General features: G+C 37.8%; 1 protein-coding gene across 11 annotated transcripts in view; it reads right to left on the reverse strand.

The window, feature by feature from the left end:
* Positions 1-22,143, reverse strand: part of THRB (thyroid hormone receptor beta) — a 372,214-nt gene that overhangs the window by 292,841 nt on the left and 57,230 nt on the right. For 3 of the 11 annotated variants that reach the window (XM_046003095.1, XM_046003103.1, XM_046003093.1), the window contains exon 2: positions 19,479-19,577. The exons of the other annotated variants lie outside the window; for them this stretch is intronic. The gene's annotated coding sequence lies outside the window, so the exon portion shown is untranslated. The remainder of the gene's footprint in view (positions 1-19,478; positions 19,578-22,143) is intronic. 11 annotated transcript variants of the gene reach the window in all.

The following is a 22,143-nucleotide window of genomic DNA, read 5'->3' on the forward strand; positions in this document are numbered from 1 at the left end:
CTCTGCCTACTTGTGATCTCTCTCTGTCAAATAAATTTTTAAAAATCTTTAAAAATAATAAAAAAAATAAAAAGGTGCTATTCCAGATTCTGTAACAAAGGTATCAAGGTAGAGGAGAAAGAATATCAAATCCATAGGATGCTCGCTTGCCTGTGTTAGCCTTGGGCAAGTCATTTCCTTCTAAATATTTATAAAACGGGCCTAAATCAACCCCTAGGTCTCCTCTAGACCTTAAATGTAATTGGGTAAGATTGAGGTCACGTCCCAATGAGTTAGAATGATGTCTTGAGCAAATTAGTTCTCCCTAGTGTTCTGATTTCAACCAGCAAATAATAATTTAATGGTATAGAAAACTAGAGCAGTATCAACAATTTGTCACTCATTGTTTAGAAGCTAAAATGTCAAAATGATGGGCTTCTGTTATTGGCTACTCAAAAAGGTTTGTTCCACCTACAAATACCCTCACTCTTGGTTTTTACCACTCATTTCAGACAGTAGTCAACAGGAAACCCAAAGAATGGGTAGTTTTAGTTTTGGTTACTTTTGAATTGACTATGCACATTCACTCAGCAGAGTACACAGGGCAAAAAGAGCATGGAAGGGATGTTTGGAGCCATCTCTGTCCAAGGACAAAAAAAAAAAAAATATTACCCACTGTTTTTTTAAATCTCTGTTTCATATTTGCCTTGGACCTCTATGATGTATTTGCATTTTAAGATATATCTCAAATGGTTGGGAGTAGTAATGCACTTGTATTAGCAGATGAAAATACTGAATTCCAGCTCTACCTTGATAGCAATGGCATTGGTGCTGAAAGGAAATCCAAGGAAGATACTGCATAAATGAAGCAACCATGAAAATGTATCTTTATTAAGAGAAAACCAATGTCTCCAGAAACAAAAGTGGACTGATGCCTGCAAATCCTTTATCTTGATTCAGGAGACAGTAAGTAATGACTCCCAGTGTAAGTATGTCAAGTTTACTTTAAGTAAGTCAATCTAACAGGAAGCCCAAAGTTAATGGTGAGAACTTATTTGCTGCCCTTCTTCTTCTTCTTCTTCTTCTTCTTCTTCTTCTTCTTCTTCTTCTTCTTCTCCTTCTCCTTCTCCTTCTCCTTCTCCTTCTCCTTCTTCTTCTTCTTCTACTTCTTCTTCTTCTTCTTCTTCTTCTTCTTTTTCTTCTTCTTCTTCTTCTATGTCTCTAGGCATGCTAAATGAACAGTATGTATCTATATCTTAGAAGCTTTACAACACAAACAAAGGAAAATAGACTTGAACAATCTTGTGATAACTCAGACCAAATAACTCAGAAAAAAATAAAATAAACAAAAGCTTTTTCTTGGCCATTTAGACAAAGCTACATTATGTGATGTTAAGAAACAAACAAATACACAAAAAAATGTTGCTTCAGGGTATGTCAGTGTTCCTAAAGAATTCAGTTTTGAATACTATCTTTGAGAATACCTATTCATGTCATAGCCATATAATCTCTGATACTAAATTATTAGTTGGGGGGCAAATATAGAACAGTCAGCCCTTCAACTATATTCTGGACATGGAGGCATTATAGTAGAAGGAAAATAAGTAAGTAAAAGCAAAGATTTCTATGAGTATTATATCCTCAGTGATATTTATAAATGGTATCCCTTTTGGTAGAAAGAGTGATTTGCTCCATAGCTGCGTTAGCAACAAGCATGTATAAAATGAAGTGGCATATGTAGAAACCCATCCTTCAAAAGGCTTGAATAAATATGTTCAAGAGTAAAGTATTTTCTATGGTATTGCTGAAGGAAAATTCTCCATAGGTCTTTCAAGTTTCTGCATATCTTGTAAGCAGAGACACTGACTGCCTTTGTTCCAGATTAGTTTCTCAAGGATGTTAGCATAATGAATAGACTTGGAGGGTAGAGACAATCTCTTGTCGCATCAGAGGCCAAGCTTGCTTACAGCCCATTAGAATATACTTGGGTTCCCTAAACTTGGGATTCCTTCTAGTAAGGCAACTCAGGTGTCACCCAGATCTCTACATCACCTTGTGGGTATTGTGACTCAGGGAACAGAACCAAAAAATGTTGATATTCTGGCTACTGCTAGTGCAGTGAATAACAAACTCTCCCTTATCTCTGACCCAAGAGTGTCATGTTTTCTGTCCTCATTCATTCACTGGGACAGGCTTTGAGCCTGCAGTAGGTGAAAAAATCTCAGATCCTCACAGTTCTTGTCAGGCAAAAGTCTCATAAGGAATGAGATTTTGATTCTGAAGGACTGATTCTTAAGTTCACTTAGTGCTTTTCAACCAAGTTAACTGTTTCTGCCTAATTTCAGATAAATATTTGTCTCTCAGAGGAAAAGGCCTGGTTCCTAGTATTGCAGAAGCTATTTTGCTACTGGTTCCATTACTGGGGCAAATTTTTAAGGAATCAAATGAAACATGTAAGTGAAAGAAAAAAAAAGATCAGTCTAAGAAATCCAAACTACAAGGTATAAAGTATATTAATTCTCATACCACAAAATATTATACCATAAAAGTATTTGTTTCAAATTAAGGGACTCCAGAAGTCCAGAACAATGGAAGTAGAATTATAAAATTCAAAGATTTTTCAAGTATCTTGTGCCTTTGCTATGGAGATGCCAAATGGGCAAGAGGGATTTTTAATATGCTTCTACCTAACTTAGTAGTAAGATGATACCTAATGACTTCAGTTTCTGAATCAATAATCTGGAACCATGTTCCAACAAGTATAAATATGTACTCATAATGGTCATGGAATGGAATATTTGAAATCAAAATGGTTTCAGAAAATTTGTTACGTAATGTAATTGTACTGGGTATTCAAGCACACAATTGTAAAATTCCAGGTCAATTAACTTAAGGCACATAAAAACACATTAATGATACTGCATTATATAAACATATTTTTCATATTTTTTCCCAAGTGCTTTCAGATAGATTTTAGGATCTGCAAAGAGTAGATACATCAAAGAAGACAAGGTTACATGTTTGGAAGAGAAGAGAAACCCAAACCCTGAGAGGTCAGAATCCACTATTGGCAGTCACAGAAAGTAGATGAAGTAACCAATGAAGCTTTCCCAGAGTAACACATGTAAGTGGACTGCTGATGAGATGAAGCCTTTAAGGCCTCCGAGCCTCCCACATTTCACTGGGAGCTGACTTTTGGGAGCTGTACTTAGGTGTAGGAGGAAGTACTAATGAACAGAGGAAAGGATTAACAGAAGGAGAACAAGAACAAGAATCTGTTAGCTTTACTTGGGGCTGTCCAATGTACAGTGTTCTGTTTATCAAATACTAACCCAGGTGTTTAGTGGGTGCTTCTTTAGCCTCACTCCCCCGTCACAACAGTCTGATGCTTTGCTCTCTAATTCTACAACCTACTAACCTATCAACCTACAACCTATTAACTTCATCTAAACACAAGGGAACCATCCAGGCACAAAGGGATAAAGTAGAGTTTTTTAAATTCTGATACTGACACCACTTGCATCAGTCATTGCATTGTTTAAAATGCAGATTCGTGGGCCCCCACTCCAGATCTACTGAATCAATCTTTTTAGGTGAACCCAGGAATCTGCATTCTAATAAGGCTCCCAATGGAATTGGGTATAGGAATGAATTTTGAGACTCAGTGGGCTAGACAGAGTTTATTTCTATAGAGAAGTTCACATTGCACACTACCTTGCTCTGAATTTAATGTTTTTGAATGCAGGCCCAATTTAACCCACAATTCCTTTTAAATAAGAAATTTTCTAAATAAGAAATTGTTTAAAAGAAATTTTTAAATAAGAAATTCCGTTTGTCTCAGAAAGAAAATCAGTTTCATGAACTCAAAGGGCACTTCTAAAATCTTCTTTTACTTATGCATATTTATCCTTCATTGATTCATTTTGTAAGCCAAACACACACACATATCTGATTGGATGCTCCCCAAAATTGAAGTGGCATATTAATAAATTACATTTTCTATAGCTGTTTAAGAACGAATTCATTAAATATGTATCATTGTGTGTTTATGCAAGTAGGCTTGAAGAACACATTGATTATGTAAAATAACTAAGAAAGGACAGAATGTCAATGTCATGATACATTATCCTGGTCTGGCCTCTAATTTTGGAACATCAGGAAAGGACTTGAGTTTTTTAACTTGATTTTAAAAGATGGTTGAAGATGAGGAGCTTATGGGAAGATTTCCCATTAAGGAAGGTTTCCTATGTTGGGTCCAGTTTTACAAAGTGTGTCACCAGGAATTCAGCCATTTCCTCCTCTGAAGCAAAGATCCTTTCCATTAGTCTGCCATAATTAAACAAAAATCCTTAAGTGCTGGCTGGTAAACTCACCAAGGACTGAATTGCCCATTGTCCACAAAAATGGATGAACAGTGGAAATGGAAGTTTGCCAACTTTCTCTTACTCTACCATCTGTTGTTTAGAGTCTACCTAGGTGAAAGCACTTTATGCTTTTCCTGGCATGTCTCCCCTACTTGGAACCTATCTGGAAAACTTATATTCATTCTTCAAAACCAAACTCATATGTTTCCTCATCAGTAAAGTTCCCTAACCCACTTTCTAGAGACAGAATGAGTTGGCGCTTTGTATTTTTGTGGCATCAAGATCAGGTCCACAAGCTTGTGAACAATCATAGGGCAAGACCATAGGCTGATTCATAAGGTTAGTCTCAAGTTTAAAGTATTTTTGTTGAATAAGTTAATTAAGATATATTTGGGGATTGTCTAACTTTAGGGAAACAACAACAACAACAAAATGCCTCCCTCCTTGAGAAGAATCTTGGGACTTAAAGCTAATTCTGGAGGCTAGTGATGCCATTTGTAGAACCCTTTTGTTTTTCTGATAAGGCTTTCCTTATGTATGAGCAACTAAGTCAGTGAAATTAACACCTGCCCTCACAGGAAAATGATTCCACATAAAAATAACAATATTGATTATCTACACATCAAAAGAGAAAGTCATTTTTAGCCTTGGCTGCTCTCCAATGGATGCCATTGAATGCTTATTACCTGCCAGCACCTCATATTTGTTGTCCTTGTTAATGCTTACCACCACCTACCTGTGCCCCAGGTTGTGTTGATTCTATCATTATCCAGTCTCACAAATGAGGAAACAGGAATCTAGAGGAACTAAGTAAGTTACCCAGAATCACAGGACTAGATAAGTGGTAGAGTCAGACTCAAACTGAAGTTGCTTGGCCCAAGTCCATGTCCTTTCAGAAATACTGTCCTGCTCTTATGTGACTGCTTGGTCAAATTGGAATACTTTCTCTAATGGCCTTCTGAGTACTTGTCCAATACCTTCCCTTTTCCCTGTTCTCACTCATGTTGATTTGCTATTGTTTAATTATCTCTTAGAAGTTAGCCATTCTTTTCTTTTTTGAAGATTTTATTTATTTGAGAGAGAGAGAGAGCACAAGCAGGGCAGGGAAGCAAAGGAGAGGGACAGAGGGAGAGGAAGAAGCAAAGCAGGCTCCCCACTGAACAGGGATCCCAACTCAGGGCTTGATCCCAGAACTCTGGGACCATGACCTGAAACGTCTGGGACCAGACTCTGAAACGAATGAGCCACCCAGGTGCCCCAGAAGTTGGCCATTCATAAAATAGATTCCACCCTTCAATCTTTGTTGTAGTCTTTTACAATCCTATTCTCCCTCCATGGTTTGCATATTGATGTGTATGCACACACACACATCAGAGACATGGGAATTTTTAAAAAAGACATATTTCTGTGACCTCATCCAACATTATTGGCTTGAGTAAGCTACAACTCTGAGACTTAAAAAAAAAAAGACTTTTTATTTGTCCTTTAGTTTTATTTAGATCTACCACAACTATTACTGAAGAATTTGCTTAATCAAGCTGTATATATATAACCCACTACTGAATTCTAACCATTTGCAAAGTGACTTCTTAGTTGAGATTATGATATGCTAAATGAAAATATTGCCAGTTTTAAAAATGTAATTTTTCACATCCAATCTTATCAAGCAATGATTCTGCCAACTTCAAAACACACACACACACACACACACACACACACACAAAACAATCAGTGAGGCCCCTGAAATGCAGATTTCTGGGTTTAATCCATCCAAAGATTTTGATGAAGTTAGTCTTGAATGCAGCCCAAAAAATTGTACTTTAAACAAACTAGATAGGTGATTCTGATGCAAGTATTTTGTGATCCATATTCTGAAAGATCAAGAGAATATCCTCATTTTTCACTTATATAAGACAATGCCCTAAATGTTCTAGAATCTTCTTAGCCAACTTCTGGGACTACACTTTTCTCAGAGCGAAAACAAAGTTAACACAGACAGAAGTGGCTGTTCAGTCACTTATTTCCATATTTCTACAAAGCCTACACTGAACTAGAGATGGCAAATATCTAATAGATGGGATATGAGCCACATCTATCATCCTCCATACAACCACTGCCCATGACAGACATTATTTCTCAATCACACATTCTGGTTGGCTGAGCCTGGACTCATGACTGTGAAAACACTCCCAATCAATTCTAGAGCAATAGCTAGGACATGACAAGCAGGTCCTGGCCCTAAGGGCATTGAAACAGAAAGAAAGCAAAAGAGTTAAATCGTGATTGAGAAATACTAGTGAATTTTGAGCTCCACTCTTCTCCCTCCTCAGCAAGTGCCCTGTACCACCTCTCCCAGCTTGCTGGCATGCTCACTGCTATTGCAGGCAAGCAACCCTGGCTACTGGCAGACAAAGCTAAGGGCCCACACACAGTGTGAGGAAGCCAGCCCACTCAAGGAAACTTCAGTGTACTGGGATAGAAGGTTCTTCCTTTTTTCTCTTTCCTTTCCTTCCTCTCACTTAATGTCCTCTCTCTACATGGGAAGCCAATAGGGCTTCCTACTTAAGCTTCTAGTTGCATTGAACCTTTTTGCCAAAACTGATCATCTTTTTTCAATTGATAGTTGACACTCAGAGAAGTCAAATGACTTACCCAATGTTATTTAAAGTCAAAAGTAGAATTCAGGTCTCTGGGCTCTTAGCTTATCGCTATTCATAAATTTAAGAACCTTGATACAATTGGCTTATTAAAATAGCACTGCACAGTCTGGTCTTTGTTCAGTAATTCTGATATCACTCTTGATCATATTAACATATCAGAGTTTCTATCTTTGAGAAACTTTCATTAGTCCAGGCTCAACCAGGGGTAAGTTAATATGTTTTGCAGGTGGCAACTTTCTCTTATTGTAAACTACACACCTTTAATCACAGTTTAGTCTATATCTGCAGAGGTATAAAATCATCTCACAATAACACACCCATGAAGAGTAGCTTTTGTTTTTGTTTTTTTTTCCCATTTTATTTATTTTTTCAGCGTAACAGTATTCATTCTTTTTGCACAACACCCAGTGCTCCATGCAAAACGTGCCCTCCCCATTACCCACCACCTGTTCCCCCAGCCTCCCACCCCTGACCCTTCAAAACCCTCAGGTTGTTTTTCAGAGTCCATAGTCTCTTATGATTCGCCTCCCCTCCCCAATGTTTTGTTTTTTTAATCTCAACCATGGAGCAGCCAGGAGGGGTTAAAAGAATAAGAACACTGAAGTCATCTGGGTTTGAATTCCAGCTCCACCTCTACCCAGCTGTGTGACCTTATGAAAATGATTTAACCTCTCTGAGAATCTGTTTCCTTATCTATAAAATAACAAACCTATTGACCTCCTAGAGTTGCTCTGGAGAAGAAATTAATTAATGGGTATAAAAATGACACGGATATATACACTTGGCATGAAAGAGGTATTCAGCAAGTTTTAGTTGTCCCTCCCCTTTTTTGCTTTATACCTGTTAAAATAAAGTAGTTTGCTCTCTTGCAAAATGAGCAGAATCTGCAATGATTTTTTTTTTTAAGATTTTATTTATGTATTTGACAGATAGAGATCACAAGTAGGGAGAGAGGCAGGCAGAGAGAGAGAGAGAGGAGGAAGCAGGCTCCCCGCCAAGCAGAGAGCCCGATGCGGGGCTCGATCCCAGGACCCCGGGACCATGACCCGAGCGAAAGGCAGAGGCTTTAACCCACTGAGCCACCCAGGCGCCCCAGAATCTGCAATGATTTTAATGGACAATTCAGAAGGAAGCACAGTGAATTATAACAAAAAACGATGATGAAACTCTTAATAAAATTTATGAAAGTAAAATACCTAAAGTTTGTAGAATTGCTTTGTTTTCCATTACTTTTACAGTATTATCCCATTTGATATCTCCTTCCCTATACACCATCCACATATTACCATCAACATTCTGCAGGTTTTTGTAAATAAGCTTGTAAGATATTTAGTGATTTTCCTAAAGATTCATGCTTCTTGAATTATCTGAAGACTCCTAATCCAGTGCTCCTTCTACACCCATATATAAAAATATTGTTAGGGTAGCATCTGTGGGTTTGTCTCTTCTATTTCTGAGCATAATTGTTTTACTACTTCAACTGACAATGATTATAACAGTAATTTTTTAAAAAGATTTTATTGATTTATTTGAGAGCAAGAGAGAGTGTGAGAGAGAAACGGCAGGGTGAGGGGCAAAGGGAGAAGCAGACTCCTTGCTGAACCAGGAGACTGACGCAGGGCTTGATCCTGGGACTCTAATATGATCTGAGCCGAAGGCCAGATCTCTGACTGAGAGTCAGGCCTAACCGACTGAGCCACCCAGGCACCCCATAACAGTAATTTCATGTGGTTTTTGCAAAAGGAAGAAATGGAACAAGGTAGTAAATAACTCATTTCATATTTAAGTAAATTTGGGGACCTTGGTCAATTTTTGAATCTTGAAAATCTCTCTGTGATTTATAATCACAAAGACTGTTATCAAAATTTTCATAAAAGTTGACATTTCGGAACTTGGTGGCATGGATGGATAATTGTCCGAAGACTCATGAGTGAAAAATTGAGATAATTTGAACTTGGGATGGGATATATATTTTATCTGTACAGTGATTCTGGAAGAAACGTCACTTTCCCAGTCCTGTTTTGGAGGTGGAACAGTGAGCTGAAAGAACACGTACCAGCCCTACACTGCTTGCCTTCAAACTTTAGGCAAGAAACGAACTTCTTTTTACTGCACTGTTATTTTGGGTTTTTGATACTTGCAGCTGAAACTAATCCTGATACAGCCACTCTCAATTTCCTCCCCAGATGCAAACTTGTATTTTTGACTTTTTTATGACAAAATGGGAGCTAAAAGAGGGATGCACATGAATTCACCGTCCTTTTAGCTACTGCTGAAGAATTTTTTACCTCTTTGGCCTCCACTGAACTTACTTTTGGGACATGACCATATTGGTGGGTTCTACTTTGAAGATTTAGGGCCTCACCTCTCAAACTCCTCCAGGATCCAATGGAGAAGGAATGGTCTCTGAGATGTACCATCATTCCTGTCCTTCCCCATATGCACATGCCCACCTCCACCCTTTGAACAGGTAGGGTCCACTTCCCCTCCCTTTTAAATTCGGGGTAGCTTTGTAACTTGTAATGTAGAAGAAGTGGTGTGTTGGCTCCTGGGACCTCCTAGCCCCAGACTTAAGGGGATTGTAGGCTTTTCCTTCTTCCCTCTTGGAAACCAGCTTCCATGTGAGAAGCCTGACTACCCACAAACCACCACACTGTGAGAGGGCACAAACAAGATATGAGCAGAAGTCACACGAGAAGCACCAGGTGACCTGGTAACTGAGTAAAACCTTCTTGGAGTTTCTAGCCCAGCCCAGTCACGGTGAATCAGGCTGAATGTTTAACCCTCCAACCAATGTCAAAAGAAGCAAAAGAACTGCCCACTCAACTCTCTCTGAAGCCCTGACCCATAGAATTGTGACAAAGAATAAATCACTGTTATTTGAAGACACTGAGGTATGGGGAGTTTGTACTACAACAATAAGTGGCTGAAACCGCTGGAGAAGGGTGATGTGTGGCAGAAAGGAGAACATTTATGAGGGAAAGAAAGGATTGGTGAGAGAAAACTACTTTGCTACCACTTTTGCCTGGCTCCTCCTGGGATTAGTTTTGGGATTTTTGAAAAGGGAGACCTAACAACCATTATTTCCATAGCAAAATAAATTCTGCATTCCCTGGAAGTAATCTTCAATGCACATTTGGAACACAACTTGTTCAGAAGCTGCAATTTACTCAATGTGTTTCAGCATCCATTCCTGACCTTCATGTGACATAAATATCAATGTTCATTTATGTGTCAGACTATTGCTTTGTATGTAACGTGGATATGAAATACTAGCAATTCCAAGGAGCTTGGAAGCAATTCAGAGGAGCTCACAGTGTTTATAGAGCCATCTGTATATTATATCTAGTATAAGGCACCAGGCATGATTATGGGTAATTTTATGTTAATTAATGCTTGTTATGGCAAGCTGTTTATTGAATCTTATTCCATCCTAAAAGAAAAAAATGAATACCCAGGTATATATGACCTACTCAAAGAAAGCCTTTATTTAGTTCTTAACGAAAGTTCTCAAAAGAAAATTCTCTGTTCCAATCCAGCAGAAGACAAAATATTTAGATAAAGAAATTTTATAAAAGTGCGTTCCAGGGATATTCTAAACATGTCAATGGAGAATCATTTTACTAAAACTGCCTGCTTTGTTACTAAGGATCTTCAAAGTATTTATAATTCAGTTAATTTAAGACACAGGGCTTCAGCTTTTTAAATTCTGAAATTAATATAGTATCAAGATGGTGGCTTGAAAGTGGTGGTGGGCAGTGGTTCTCAACCATTGGCGACCACTAGAAGAACTTGGAAGCCTTCTACTCTAACCCCTAGAAGTTTTACTCAACCGTTTCAGGGTAGGCACCAGGCAAGAGGATTTATTTTTAACGTTCTCTAGATGATTTTAATGTTCATCTAAGATTGAAAACACGATTAAAATAGTTTAAGCTTTGGAATAAACCTTGGGTTTGAACTCCAACCACTAATAGTTTTATAATCTTCATCCTAAGACTCTATGTCAGTGGTTCTCAAAGTGGGGTGGCTTAATAAGCGGCATCAGCAATATCTAGGACACTTCCGGGAAAGGAAAATTCTCAGGCCTCATCCATACCTACTGAATCAGAAAGTTTAGGGGTGGGGACCAGCCTCCACAAGATTTTGCCACAGGCTACTGTTTGAGAACCACTGTACAGGAATTAAAAGTGTTGATGACTCTGTGTCCCTTCATTGTCTTCAATATCTAGTTGTTACAAATCGAATTCCTCTTCCACTTGTCAGAGTATCTTGATGGCTTTTCTGTTTTGTTCTGTTTTTTTTTACAGGATTGTAAAGTGTAGTAGCAAAACTCAAAGTAATAAAATGTATTGTTTTATTCCTGAGTCTGTAATTCATGTTTATTGTGTTAGACTAGAAAGGAAAAGCAGAAAGAACAAAAATAACTACACTAGTTGCCCCTGAAACTAATAATACACTGCATGTTAACTAACTGAAATTTAAGTAAAAACTAAAAAACAAAAAACAACAAACTACACTACTACTTTCAAATAAAATCATTAATATTGTGATATAAACTCACTTTTTCTAAGTGTCTTTTTCACCTACCACATCTTTTACATCGTAATATTCTATTAAATATTTCAGACGTCATATTTTCAGAGTTGCCTTGTATTCCATCGTATGAATATGCCTGTATTTAATCAAACCTGTTGTTACAGATTTTTGTTTTTATAAATAATGTTTTTATTGACTATTAAAAAAAAAAAAAAACCTTTGTTCACATACCCATGATGGCATTCTTGGGATCAGTTCCTAGATGTAGTATTGACAGATCAAAGTATAAACATTAAGGGCTTTGATACACATTGAAAAATTGTTCTTTTAAAAACCTACACCCTTGGGGCACCTGGGCGACATAGTCTGTTAAGTGTCAGACTCTTGGTTTTGGCTCAGGTCGTCATCTCAGAGTCATGAGATCAAGCCCTGCATTGGGCTCCACACTCAGCATAGTGTCAGCCTGAGATCCTCTCTCTCCCTCTCCCTTTGCCCCTTCTCCCACTCATTTTTTTCTCTCTCTCTCTCTCAAATAAATAAAAAAATCTTAAAAAAAAAAACCAAAAAACCAAAACCTATATCCTTAATAGAAGAGAGCGTTAATTCCCTTTCAGCATATGGTAATGTTACATATTAACATTTAATTTAATCTTTGTCCCTTGAGGACCAGGACGGGTTCATATCATTCTTATTTAATGAGGTTACATTTTTTGGCATAAAAAAAATTGTAGTCCATTGTATTTATTCTCATTCTTTGTCCATTTTTTAAAAATGTGAGTATTCAGATTTTTTTCCTATCAAAATGTAAAAGTTCTTTGTATATTAAGTATTACTTTCATCAACATTTAGAGGCAAATATATATATGTATAGTAATATATACATATATATAATACATACTGATATACGTATAGTAATGCCTCTCTCTCTCTCTATATATATATGCTCTATGTATAGCAAGGACTCAGTTGAGTAGCATCAGAATGAGTTAATTGCATTTCTTCTTCTTTTTTTTTTAAGATTTTATTTATTTATTTGTCAGAGAGAGAGAGAGAGCGAGAGTGAGCACAGGCAGAGTGGCAGGCAGAGATAGAGAGAGAAGCAGGCTCCCCGCCGAGCACGGAGCCCAACATGGGACTCGATCCCAGGACGCTGGGATCATGACCTGAGACGAAGGCAGTCGCTTAACCAACTGAGCCACCCAGGCGTCCCATAATTGCATTTCTTCTTAATAAAAAATAGACTATAAATAATTTGGTTGTGTGGCAGTATTGAAAATCTCTGAAGAATCAGTATAATTCCCTTTCCAATGACTGCACTATCCTGAACAAAATTTAGTCTTCTAATGATTGAGGATTTTTTGGTGTGTCAGGGCATTTGTTCTGAATTTTGTATTGTGTAAAGAGAATGGGATTCAGAAAGTCTGGGTCCCGGCTTCACAGGCTACCAGTTGTTTGACCTGGAGTGAGCACCTTTGTTTCCATATCCTTATAATGTACAAAACACAGATGACCTCTTCCTTGAGAGATTACTGTGAGAAATAATACACACAATGGTATAGCACACAGATTTCAGAGACTATCTGGATTTGAATCCCTTCCATTTAACAGCTATGGGACTTGAGCAAGTTCTTAATCTCTCCAGGCTTCAGTTTCCTTGTATAATGAGGATAATAACAGAACTTACCTATTAGAGTGGTTGTAAGGATTAAATGAGTAAAGATATACAGCACATTTAAAACAGTGCCTGGCAGGTATAAGCACTATGTATTAACACCATAATCATTATAATTAGATAGAGTAACATGCGTATTATGTGCTCTCTTAACTAGAACCCCACGCAAACGTCAGTGGTGGGACCGACACCCTCCATGGAGGCCACCATGGTTATGGCAGGTATAGAGTTGGGCTGAATCTCTAACAACCCCAGGATATACTCAGAAATGACTTTCTAAATAAGGATCTGGCATCAACTTGCATTTTGGTGATTCACCTCTTTCTACTCAATGTGGAGTGCAGGAAATCTAATCTGTTTTTTGTTAGCTGGAGTATGACTGTCAAAGCTAACCAATGGGTCTAAAGCTTTGATTCCACCCAGGAACTCACCTCCAGCAGACAGACAAACAATAAAAGTTCCATACCCAAGATGCTCTAAGACAGGTCTGTGCCAAGTTTCCTTACATAAAACAGCACTGCACTGATTTTCAGCTTCACCACCTATAGTTGGCTAAACTAAATTCTGTGTTCTGGTATATTCTCTGTACCAGTTAACAAGAAAATTTTTAGTCTGAACTCTTAATATGAGTCATAATTAATACAGAAAATTATTAAAATAAACTATCAGCATTTTGGTCATCTTATCAGATACAACTCCCACTTTGGTCCCTATGATTTACACCGTATAAAAGAAAATAAACCCATATGGAATACGCTTGTGAATCAGAAACAAAGCCAATGCCCAAAATACAAATCAAAAACACTGCCTAGAACAACAGGCCTCAACTAATGAATTAAAATGATTGCTGGTTTCTTTAAAATATTAAGCCCATCGATGCTTGCCAAAAACCCCTTGGCTAGCTGAGGGATTCAAACTGCATTGTTCAGCTAGAGATTGAAATCCTTCCATTCATCATTGACATGTGAGAGACAAGACAAGGTTTTTGACAAAAAGGGGATGAGGCGCCAGATGGTTTCCATCTGTATCTCCATTGATCGTACAATGAAAACCCACCTTCCCTAATCAGAAGGCTATGCGATACATGGAAAATGAATACCCAGTGTTTTTAAAGAAGCATAATCGCCCCTTCCCAACCATAGATATATAAATATTAATGAACACAATCTGGATCTAAGCAAATTTAGCATGAACTTTTAGCAACCCTCCCTTGACAACTTCCTCCCTTTTTAACTGAATTAAACTCCTAAGTTCTGTGATTAAAAATAGCAAACCCTGCACTGAAGTTGGATCTGTGACTGAGGAAAACCTTCCCAGCTAGTAACCAGTTAACATAGCTCATATCATTGCACACATTTTATAACCAAAAAAGGGTCTCAGTTTGAATGAATGTTTAGCAAGTGTGAATAGTGAGATATAGAATCAACACAAATAAATAAGGAATTGATTATTAACCGATTATAAATTGATCACTTTTGCCATGCCTAACTCCAGAACAACATAAGCAAAGTCAGAGACTAATACACACAACACCAGGAGTTGTCCAAGTTAATTTTTGCAAAGCCCTGTGCTACATCACACATTGAATCATTAAGCCCTAGGGGAAAAGGGTTCTTTCTCTCTCTCTCCATCTATCTACACACACACACATGCATGCGCGTGCATGCGTGCAAACACAAACATCTAATTTTAACCTTTCTGTAAACTTAGAGTGTTAATTTAGAATACTAAAACAATCTTAATGACTCATATTCAAGAGAAAATTCTAACTGCCTTTTCAAAATGTTTGAAGTTACATCATTAGTTTACAATATCTCTAACCAAAAAGACTTGGTAGGTCTTCTTCCTTGTTGACACTCCTTTTATCAAGAATATCAGAAAAAGACAAAGATTTGAAAATTTCCATTAATTCCTTCTTTTGCTTCCATTCCTTCAGTTCAAACAGGGAACATTTGCATACTTGCTCTAGCTTTTCTGTCTTTAAACTGTTGAAGCAGCCCATTTTCCAAGAAGTATACACCATATTTTCACTAATATTTCTCTGTAGTTCAAAGTGTTCAGAATCTTAAAGTGAAAAATGTCAAATCAGTCCAAAGACAATAAGAAAAATTAAATCCATATTCTCAACTTAAGTTCCTCAGGTGACTGGAAGAGAATAATCTTTTCTCTTTCTCTCCTCCAATGTATATTGTTCTCATTCTATTGATAAATTTTTATTGAGAACTATGTGCTTGGCATTGGGCTAGGCATAAAAGCTTAACACAATGGACAATATTGCTATTCTCAGGCACAAATGTTATTTCAAAACCATCCTTTAGACATTGTAAAGAATGCTCTTTGTCAGATGGTAACAGCATCACATACAGAGTTCACATGTGTCTCTAGCTCAAGTGACCAAACTCATCTCCTAGCCACCGATTCCCTTTGGGAACGAATGCTCAGTAGGAGTAATTTCCAGTGTCACGAGCAATACTGGTGTTTGTTTAAGGTTAACCTCGCTAGGTCTTGACAAGCTTTCTTTTACTTTTCCTAGCCCAATTTGGTTGAGAGCAACATGATCAGATGTCAAAATAACATCAACAAAGCTAAAGTCAAGGATGAGATGAAGCTTGCACAGAAAATGCTCAATATGTAAAAATGCACTTTCAGTTGCATTCAAGGCAAGAAGAATAAGCAAGGGCTAGACTCATGGTTTGAACCAAATGGTGCAATGTTAGCATATAACAAAGAGAAAGGAAAACAATCTTTCTCCTTGTTGCTTTTGTAACTTCATCGAAAGAGTAGCATGGGATTGAGGAGGAGACATAAACAAACACATGATATGTGATACTTCAGATATGCTACAACATATATGATATGCTAATTTATATTATATATACTTATATATCAAGGTATATCATCATATGCCTATTCGAATAAGAAGCTTGACAAAGTCTTGCAAGATATTGTGGGGTAAAGTGGTAGAATATGACATAAATCACACACAAAAAAGAATAGATGAGTTGAACAAATGTAAATTAATTAATAAATGCCAATTGAGGAGATGATACACAGAATTATGCTAGTGAGCTCTCTCCCATCAATTGATTTTGCATGAAGTTAGAGAGGATTATCATCACAGTTAAATGGTTATGAACAGTTGAGCTAATATAACCATGTTCAAAACTAATCTGAACAAATGGATCAAAATGAATCAAATAACATATAGAGCACAAAATATAAAGTATACATTTAATATAAAAACAATTAGGAAGTGCAGGGTGCAGGGTTGAGGGACATGAATGACAGTAGCTTAGAAGAAAAAAACAAAACAAAATAGACAAGAGTGATAGGGTGGCAAATACTAAAACAAAAACAAAAACAAAAACAAAACCTGAAGTGAGATCATAGAGAAGGGATAACTGAACATATTCTTTGTCCCCTTCATTCCCATGGTCTTCCTGGTGGGGGTGGGGATGGGGACTTCCTAATATACTGGCATGTGCTATGAGAGGAAATCACCACCAGCAAGAAACAGCCCTGTTTATTTTGTTTTTGATCCACTAGGGAGTTTATCCGGATGTTCCTATGAAACTGGCTGACCTTAGACATAAGTGAACTGTGGAAGGAAAGATCCAGGATCCTTAGAGGAAGGCAGAAGAATGGAAGATGAAAGAAGGAAAGGAAAGCAAACATGGGTTATTGACACAGAAACAGACAAGTTGTACAATGAAATAGAAAGACCAAAAGCAGTCTCATGTAAATGAAAATTTTAATTTATGAAAGCCTTGGCATTGGAGATCAAAGGGGAAATTATGGACAACTCAACAAATTATGCTAGTACAAATGTTTTTCTTGTGAGAAAAATGAAAGTGGATCCTGATCTCATGTTGTGGAACATAAAAATCCATTCCAGAGGAAATGTAGACTTAAATATAAAGACAAAAGTTTAAAACTAGTAGGAAAAAATGTAGAATAGGGAGGGAAAGATTTTTAAGGTGCAATTTTAAAATTACTAGTCATAAAACAAGAGATTGATACATTTGACTATATTAAAATTAAGAATGTCTGTTCAGGGGCACCTTGCTGGATCAGTCGGAGGAGCATGCAACTCTTGATCTTGGGGTTGTGACTTTGACCCCTGCGTTGAGTGTAGAGATTACTTTAAAAATAAAATCTTAAAAAAAAAAAAAAGAACTTCTGTTCATTAAAAGATACTACAAAGTGAAATGGCAAGCTACAAACTGGGAGAAGCCCTTTGAAACAACTAAAACCAATACAAAGGATTAGTGTTTCCTCTCCCTCTCTCTCTCTATACAAACACACACACCTATTAACTACTATGAAGTAAGAGAGAATGGAGGAAGATATGAACAGTATTTCACCCAAAAGGAAGCACCAATGATAAATAAATATATGAAAAGACGTTCGACTTCATTAGAAATCAAGGCAATGCCTTTTCAGACTACAAAGAGATACATTTTACATGTGTGAAATTTAAGAGTCTGACATTACCAAATGTTGTTAAGTATATGGAGCAACAAGAACTCATACTGCTGAAGGGAGCTTTGAAGTTTTCAGCCACTTTAGGAAATAATTTTGAATCACCTAGCAAAGAATGCATTTATTTTCTGACCCAGCAATTCCATTCTTAGAGACACTCTTACATGGACCAGAAGGCAATGTGCAAGAAAATTCATAATAACATTGTTTGTAATAGCAAAATACCAGAATTAAACTCTTAAACAGGAAATAGCCTTAAAGTCTATCCATAAACAAGCTAATAAATAAAATGGTATGTTCACATAACACAGTATCATACAGCAGGGGTAAAGGAACAAATACCAGCTTTATCTCCTGGATGGGTAAATCTTAGAAATACAATTAGGAATGAAAAAGCAAGTTGCAGGAAAAGTATATATGGCATGCAACTATTTTAATAAAGTCCACATTTAAGAAAATTTTAAAATACATATTATTTTGGGAGATATACACACATGTAATAATGAAAAAAAAAAAAAAAGAAGAAGCCTTTACTGATAAATACAAAATTAAAAACAGGGCACCTCAGTGGAGGGAAGCAGGAGATAGGAACGCTTCAAGTTCCATGTCAACCGTATTGTTATATCCTACTTTCTCAGCTGGGCATTGATTTCATGAGAGATTTATTTCATTATTAAGTTTCATAGTCTATATATATGTTGTAATATATAAATATATTTGTAAATGAAATACATCAAGGAGAGAGAGAGAGTGAGACCAGCCAAGGAAGGCAGGTCTTCCTAACCTCATCAAAGCTGATTATGTAGCATTGACAGATGATCGAGATGTAAAGAAATATTTTGCCTCTTTCTCTCTGGACTTCAAGTAGGTTATCAGTCATGCTTGTAATTATTTTCTTTCTGGAAATGGGCTGGTCTGTCCAACTTTCCATTAATTCTGTTAATAATGTGAGATTACAGAGGTATACTTCCCAATATAGGAAGGGGAACATTCGACTGTGTTCAAGACTATTGAGCTATAGCTGTAATATCACGATCAATCCTTAGAACCATATTTTATGAGAAGTAAATACTAGAGAATTTCTAGGGGAAGTCAGTGTAGACACTGAGATGTCAAAAATCCACCTCATATGAATGTCTACCTAAATCTGAATTTGAGATACTCATCTGAGAGAAGAGAGAGATTAGGAGAAATACGATAGCTGACTTCAAAAATTAAAAAGAAATGCTGTCAAGTTTTAAAAATTTTAGCTTTATTCTGCACTTGGGTGGCCACCCACTACCAATGGATAGAAATGTATTGAACCTGATTTAAGCTTTGAAAATTAAAATACGTGCTCACAGCAGCTAGCAGGATGACTAACTCTGGGTGGTGGCCTATTATAGTCCAAGAATTACCTAATGCTGTTAAAGAATGCTACCCTTCAAAAAAAAAAAAAAGTTTACAGAATCTTTGTTTTTCTTATATTTTATAATTCAGACCGCAGGTTTGGTGGTTTTTTTTTGTTTGTTTGTTTTGTTTTTTTGGTCTTAAAAATATAATAATTTTATGTCCTATTTGAAATCAGTTTTTCGTTTATTTTTTATTTCTTCTAACTCAGTTCCAGAGATAGTGGTAAGAATGAAAGACTCCTCCTCAGTAAGTACTTAACTCTATGAAAATTTCTTCACCTCTCTCTGAGCTTCAGTTTCCCCAGTTGTAGACTAGAACCTCTCCATGGTAGGCTGAGTAGTGGCCTCCTAAATATGTCCATGTCCCACTAGCCAGAACCTGTGAATATCTTACCTTATATAACAAAAGGGACTTTGCAAATTTGATGAAGGATTTCATAATGAAGAGATCATGCTGGATTATCTGGTGGGCCCAGTACAATCACACAGGACCCTGTAAGAGTGATGAAAAAAAATCAGAAGCAGAGGGGAGGGTCAAGTGGCAAGGAAAGAAGAGATTGTAGGACCTGCTTTGAAGATGGAGGAAAGAACCATAAGCCAAGGAAACAAGCAGCGCCTACAAACTGGGAAAGGCAAGGAAATGAATTCTCCCTTTAGGGCCTCAGGAAGGAACCAGGTATGCAGACCCCTTGACTTTAGTACTGTGGAACTAATTTCTGAATTCTGACCTGCAGAACTCTAAGATTATACATTGTGTGGTTTTGAGCCACAAAGCTCGTGGTAATTTATTACAAGAGCAACAGGAAACAAATACATCATCTCACAGGATTTTTGTGAGGATCACAAAGGAGATAAACCAGTAAAAAGTTCTTGGCTTCTATTAAAGTTACCGTCTACCTAATTGACCCAAAATGAAAGTTTGATTTCATGAGCAACCATCTCCATGTGCCCTCATTGTTTTCCCTTACAGGCTATTTTCATACCTTTGCAGATGTTAATGAGGTGGGGAAAGGGTTCGGAGTAGGAGACAGTTGAGAGCCATTAATGCTGAGAGTCCTGCCAGGTGCTTGACTTCCCCCAGCCTCCTTCCTCAGCTGTAATCAGAGGTTAGATCCTTCAAGCTCTAAAATTCATTGACGATATGCTTACTAAGGTAGCCAGTACCTGCTTTCCGAGTCTCCCCCCCACCCTCTTCTGGTTTAAACTAGAACTTGTGTCTGAATTATCTAGTATCAACTGTCCCTACGTTATCTTTGCTTTGGGCACTGATTAACCAGGCAAACCTAATTCCGTGATTAAAACCAAAAGGAAGCCGAAAGGAGGTCAAGCCATTCTTGGCTTAAATTTATGCTTAGAAGTTCAATGTTTTACAAAAAATGTTCTTAACAAAAAAACATCCTAGCTCTACAACTCCTTATAGATTTCCCCTGGGTCTTTCTGTCATTAATTCAAGACTCTCACTTTCAAGAACAGGTTGGCTGGCCGTCCTTACCAAGTGTTCTGCCCAGGCTCTTATCCTCCTAAGTGGCAGGATGTTTGACACACTTTCCTTGTTGCTAAAGGTGTAGATAACAGTACCCGGGGATCAAAAATGACCAAAATAGAACAGACACCAAAGTGCTGTTGAACACAACCTCCCTTTCATATCTCTGCTTTTTCCAACTCACCATGGAGAGAAAGTCTGTGAAAAAGTTTCTCCATCTATAAATTATTCTGCAAATGCAAAGAGTCCTTTTTTTTTTTTTTTTTTAAACCCCCAGTTTGGGGTTAGATGTCATAATAGAGACACAGACAACACTCAGCTGACACACAAAGGAACTTCAACATGAGAAAATCCAGAAAACTTTACAAGGTGGTTTTGAAAGAAGAAGAGATCTTTGCCAGCTAGAAAACGAGGACATTTTGGGGGAGAAACGATGGTATGTGGAAAAGGCAGAACAGCATCCTCTAAAAATACTGAGAAGTTCGTGTGTCTGGCACGTAGTGGGGAGGAACAGACAACAGTAGAGGAGGAGGCCAAGGTCTGCCACTGCAGGGTTATGTCTCTGAATTTTATTGTGTTAGAGTTCAGAACCGAAGAGACACCCATTGCCAGGGATGTGGCATGTTCAGATTTGGCTTTTAGAAAAAAAATAAATAAATAAAATGGGTAGAGGTAGCCAAGATGTTGGAATAGGCTAGGCCTGGGATGGGGGCTGTGGGATAGGGATGGATGGGGAAAACCTTTCACTGAAAACCAACTGGATGGTGGGGAGAAGAAGTTGATAGTGACCTGGAGGTTTCTCCAGGTTGATTAGGTGCCTGGTGCCATTGCAAGCAAAGGGGGAGGGAGAGAGAACAAAGTTTGGGACTAGAAATGGTAAACTTAAAACACTGAGTTGACAGAAGGGGAAGAGACAATCAGAATACTAGAAAATCTTGAAGGCCATTTAGGCAAAGTGAGGCAAAGGAGACAGGATAGGTGTGGGCAGAGGGACAGAAGAGGAGACAAACAGAAAGGTCAAAGGAAGCAAATGTAGAGAAATGAGCAGGGCCCTAGCCAGCTGTGCCAAGGGCAGGAATGAGGTCTACGAGACGAAGGACAGAAACAGGTAGCACAGAGCCACACCAAAACCCCAAGACATGCATGCCCATGTGGAGATGAACATTTCTTCTCCCTGTAACTCTAAACATTTAGCATACACCCGCACAGGACATGAGCTTGGTGTGTTTGTGACAAGGAGCCAAGGGGAATGAGGCCTTCCCATAGTCTGAGAGCCAGAATGCAGAGTCCAGCCCTAGCCACAGCCACTCAGGAACTTAAAACAAACCAGTCCCCAAAGCACTGACAAAGCAAGAGAGGAAAGAATGAGTTACTTGGACCCAGGAATGGAGGCAGAGCACACAGCCATGTGCCTCTGTCATGGGCAGGCTGGGTGGCCTGGAAGATCACCTCCCTGTAACACTCGCTCTCCCGCTGCTCTAAGCTGCTCTGGGCACTCTACATATCATAGTAATAATGTAGACCGGCAGGCATTATGATAAAAGAATCAGCCAATCATTCATTCCTTAAAAAGCAG

This window comes from Meles meles, chromosome 4, assembly GCF_922984935.1.
Source record: "Meles meles chromosome 4, mMelMel3.1 paternal haplotype, whole genome shotgun sequence".
Taxonomy (NCBI): domain Eukaryota; kingdom Metazoa; phylum Chordata; class Mammalia; order Carnivora; family Mustelidae; genus Meles; species Meles meles.